Raw genomic sequence first — 5,938 nt, 5'->3', positions numbered from 1 at the left:
GAAAGACGACAACGACGGAGAAAGACGACCACGAAGCAGACAACGACGGAGAAAGACGACAACGAAGCAGACAAAAATGGAGAAAGACGACAACGACGGAGAAAGACGACAACGAAGCAGACAACGACAGAGAAAGACGACAACGACGGAGAAAGACGACAACGGCGGAGAAAGACGACAACGAAGCAGACAACGACGGTGAAAGACGACAACGACGGAGAAAGACTACAATGACCGAGAAAGACGACAACGAAGCAGACAACGACGGAGAAAGACGACAACGACGGAGAAAGACGACAACGACGGAGAAAGACTATAGCGACGGAGAAAGACGACAACGACGGAGAAAGACGACAACGACGGAGAAAGACGACAACGACGGAGAAAGATGACAACGAAGCAGACAATGACGGAGAAAGACGACAACGACGGAGAAAGACGACAAGGAAGCAGACAACGACGGAGAAAGACGACAACGACGGAGAAAGACAACAACGAAGCAGACAACGACGGAGAAAGACGACAACGACGGAGAAAGACGACAACGAAGCAGACAACGACGGAGAAAGACGACAACGACGGAGAAAGACGACAACGACGGAGAAAGACTATAGCGACGGAGAAAGACGACAACGACGGAGAAAGATGACAACGAAGCAGACAAAGACGGAGAAAGACGACAACGACGGAGAAAGACTACAACGACGGAGAAAGACGACAACGAAGCAGACAACGACGGAGAAAGACGACAACGAATAAGACAACGACGGACAAAGACGACAACGAAGCAGACAACGACGGAGAAAGACGTCAACAATGCAGACAACGACGGAGAAAGACGACAACGAAGCAGACAACGACGGAGAAAGACGGCAACGACGGAGAAAGACGACAAGGAAGCAGACAACGACGGAGAAAGACGACAACGAAGCAGACAATGACGGAGAAAGACGACAACGACGGAGAAAGACGACAACGACGGAGAAAGACGACAACGAAGGAGACAACGACGGAGAAAGACGACAACGACGGAGAAAGATGACAACGAAGCAGACAACGACGGAGAAAGACGACAACAAAGTAGAAAGACAACAACGACGGAGAAAGACGACAACGACGGAGAAAGACGACAAGGAAGCAGACAACGACGGAGAAAGACGACAACGAAGCAGACAACGACGGAGAAAGACGACAACGACGGAGAAAGATGACAACGAAGCAGACAACGACGGAGATAGACGACAACGAAGCAGACAATGACGGAGAAAGACGACAACGACGGAGAAATACGACAACGAAGCAGACAACGTCGGAGAAAGACGACAACGACGGAGAAATACGACCACGAAGCAGACAACGACGGAGAAAGACGACAACGAAGCAGACAAAAATGGAGAAAGACGACAACGACGGAGAAAGACGACAACGAAGCAGACAACGACAGAGAAAGACGACAACGACGGAGAAAGACGACAACGGCGGAGAAAGACGATAGCGACGGAGAAAGACGACAACGACGGAGAAAGACGACAACGAAGCAGACAACGACGGAGAAAGACGACAGCGACGGAGAAAGACTACAATGACGGAGAAAGACGACAACGAAGCAGACAACGACGGAGAAAGACGACAACGACGGAGAAAGACGAAAACGACGGAGAAAGACGACAACGAAGCAGACAATGACGGAGAAAGACGACAACAACGGAGAAAGACGACAAGGAAGCAGACAACGACGGAGAAAGACGACAACGACGGAGAAGACGACAACGAAGCAGGCAACGACGGAGAAAAACGACAACGACGGAGAAAGACGACAACGACAGAGAAAGACTATAGCGACGGAGAAAGACGACAACGACGGAGAAAGACGACAACGACGGAGAAAGACGACAACGAAGCAGACAATGACGGAGAAAGACGACAACGACGGAGAAAGACGACAAGGAAGCAGACAACGACGGAGAAAGACGACAACGACGGAGAAAGACAACAACGAAGCAGACAACGACGGAGAAAGACGACAACGACGGAGAAAGACGACAACGAAGCAGACAACGACGGAGAAAGACGACAACGACGGAGAAAGACGACAACGACGGAGAAAGACTATAGCGAAGGAGAAAGACGACAACGACGGAGAAAGATGACAACGAAGCAGACAAAGACGGAGAAAGACGACAACGACGGAGAAAGACTACAACGACGGAGAAAGACGACAACGAAGCAGACAACGACGGAGAAAAACGACAACGAATAAGACAACGACGGACAAAGACGACAACGAAGCAGACAACGACGGAGAAAGACGTCAACGATGCAGACAACGACGGAGAAAGACGACAACAAAGCAGACAACGACGGAGAAAGACGGCAACGACGGAGAAAGACGACAAGGAAGCAGACAACGACGGAGAAAGACGACAACGAAGCAGACAATGACGGAGAAAGACGACAACGACGGAGAAAGACGACAATGACGGAGAAAGACGACAACGAAGCAGACAACGACGGAGAAAGACGACAATGAAGTAGAAAGACGACAACGACGGAGAAAGACAACAACGATGTAGACAACGACGGAGAAAGACGACAACGACGGAGAAAGACGACAACGAAGGAGACAACGACGGAGAAAGACGACAACGACGGAGAAAGACGACAAGGAAGCAGACAACGACGGAGAAAGACGACAATGACGGAGAAAGACGACAACGACGGAGAAAGATGACAACGAAGCAGACAACGACGGAGAAAGACGACAACAAAGTAGAAAGACAACAACGACGGAGAAAGACGACAACGACAGAGAAAGACGACAAGGAAGCAGACAACGACGGAGAAAGATGACAACGAAGCCGACAACGACGGAGAAAGACTACAACGACGGAGAAAGATGACAACGAAGCAGACAACGACGGAGATAGACGACAACGAAGCAGACCGTGACGGAGAAAGACGACAACGACGGAGAAATACGACAACGAAGCAGACAACGTCGGAGAAAGTCGACAACGACGGAGAAAGACGACAACGAAGCAGACAACGACGGAGAAAGACAACAACGAAGCAGACAAAAATGGAGAAAGACGACAACGACGGAGAAAGACGACAACGAAGCAGACAAAGACGGAGAAAGACTACAACGACGGAGAAAGACGACAACGGCGGCGAAAGACGATAGCGACGGAGAAAGACGACAACGACGGAGAAAGACGACAACGAAGCAGACAACGACGGAGAAAGACGACAACGACGGAGAAAGACTACAATGACGGAGAAAGACGACAACGAAGCAGACAACGACGGAGAAAGACGACAACGACGGAGAAAGACGAAAACGACGGAGAAAGACGACAACGAAGCAGACAATGACGGAGAAAGACGACAACAACGGAGAAAGACGACAAGGAAGCAGACAACGACGGAGAAAGACGACAACGACGGAGAAAGACGACAACGAAGCAGACAACGACGGAGAAAGACGACAACGACGGAGAAAGACGACAACGACGGAGAAAGACTATAGCGACGGAGAAAGACGACAACGACGGAGAAAGATGACAACGAAGCAGACAAAGACGGAGAAAGACGGCAACGACGGAGAAAGACGACAACGACGGAGAAAGACGACAACGAAGCAGACAACGACGGAGAAAGACGACAACGTCGGAGAAAGACGACAACGAAGCAGACAACGACGGAGAAAGACGACAACGACGGAGAAAGACGACAACGAAGCAGACAACGACGGAGAAAGACGACAACGACGGAGAAAGACGACAACGACGGAGAAAGACTATAGCGACGGAGAAAGACGACAACGACGGAGAAAGATGACAACGAAGCAGACAAAGACGGAGAAAGACGAAAACGACGGAGAAAGACTACAACGACGGAAAAACACGACAACGAAGCAGACAACGACGGAGAAAGACGACAACGAATAAGACAACGACGGACAAAGACGACAACGAAGCAGACAAAGACGGAGAAAGACGTCAACGATGCAGACAACGACGGAGAAAGAAGACAACGAAGCAGACAACAACGGAGAAAGACGGCAACGACGGAGAAAGACGACAAGGAAGCAGACAACGACGGAGAAAGACGACAACGAAGCAGACAATGACGGAGAAAGACGACAACGACGGAGAAAGACGACAACGACGGAGAAAGACGACAACGAAGCAGACAACGATGGAGAAAGACGACAACGAAGTAGAAAGACGACAACGACGAAGAAAGACAACAACGATGTAGACAACGACGGAGAAAGACGACAACGACGGAGAAAGACGACAACGAAGCAGACAACGACGGAGAAAGACGACAACGACGGAGAAAGACGACAAGGAAGCAGACAACGACGGAGAAAGACGACAACGACGGAGAAAGACGACAACGACGGAGAAAGATGACAACGAAGCAGACAACGACGGAGAAAGACGACAACAAAGTAGAAAGACAACAACGACGGAGAAAGACGACAATGACGGAGAAAGACGACAAGGAAGCAGACAACGACGGAGAAAGACGACAACGAAGTAGAAAGACGACAACGACGGAGAAAGACAACAACGATGTAGACAACGACGGAGAAAGACGACAACGACGGAGAAAGACGACAACGAAGCAGACAATGACGGAGAAAGACGACAACGACGGAGAAAGACGACAAGGAAGCAGACAACGACGGAGAAAGACGACAACGACGGAGAAATATGACAACGACGGAGAAAGATGACAACGAAGCAGACAACGACGGAGAAAGACGACAACAAAGTAGAAAGACAACAACGACGGAGGAAGACGACAACGACGGAGAAAGACGACAAGGAAGCAGACAACGACGGAGAAAGATGACAACGAAGCAGACAACGACGGAGAAAGACGACATTGACCAAGAAAGACGACAACGACTGAGAAAGACGACAACGAAGCAGACAACGACGGAGAAAGACGACAACGACGGAGAAAGATGACAACGAAGCAGACAACGACGGAGAAAGACGACAACGAAGCAGACAACGTCGGAGAAAGACGACAACGAAGCAGACAAAAATGGAGAAAGACGACAACGATGGAGAAAGACGACAACGAAGCAGACAACGACAGAGAAAGACGACAACGACGGAGAAAGACGACAACGGCGGAGAAAGACGATAGCGACGGAGAACGACGACAACGACGGAGAAAGACGACAACGAAGCAGACAACGACGGAGAAAGACGACAACGACGGAGAAAGACTACAATGACGGAGAAAGACGACAACGAAGCAGACAACGACGGAGAAAGACGACAACGACGGAGAAAGACGAAAACGACGGAGAAAGATGACAACGATGCAGACAATGACGGAGAAATACGACAACGACGGAGAAAGACGACAAGGAAGCAGACAACGACGGAGAAAGACGACAACGACGGAGAAAGACGACAACGAAGCAGACAACGACGGAGAAAGACGACAACGACGGACAAAGACGACAACGACGGAGAAAGACTATAGCGACGGAGAAAGACGACAACGACGGAGAAAGATGACAACGAAGCAGACAAAGACGGAGAAAGACGACAACGACGGAGAAAGACGACAACGACGGAGAAAGACGACAACGAAGCAGACAATGACGGAGAAAGACGACAACGACGGAGAAAGACGACAACGAAGCAGACAACGACGGAGAAAGACGACAACGACGGAGAAAGACGACAACGAAGCAGACAACGACGGAGAAAGACGACAACGACGGAGAAAGACGACAACGACGGAGAAAGACTATAGCGACGGAGAAAGACGACAACGACGGAAAAAGATGACAACGAAGCAGACAAAGACGGAGAAAGACGACAACAACGGAGAAAGACTACAACGACGGAGAAAGACGACAACGAAGCAGACAACGACGGAGAAAGACGACAACGAATAAGAC

Source organism: Gallinula chloropus (genome assembly GCF_964237585.1).
Source record: "Gallinula chloropus genome assembly, contig: HAP1_SCAFFOLD_37, whole genome shotgun sequence".
Classification (NCBI taxonomy): domain Eukaryota; kingdom Metazoa; phylum Chordata; class Aves; order Gruiformes; family Rallidae; genus Gallinula; species Gallinula chloropus.
The sequence above is the reverse complement of the archived record's forward strand: the minus strand, read 5'-3'. Positions refer to the sequence as shown.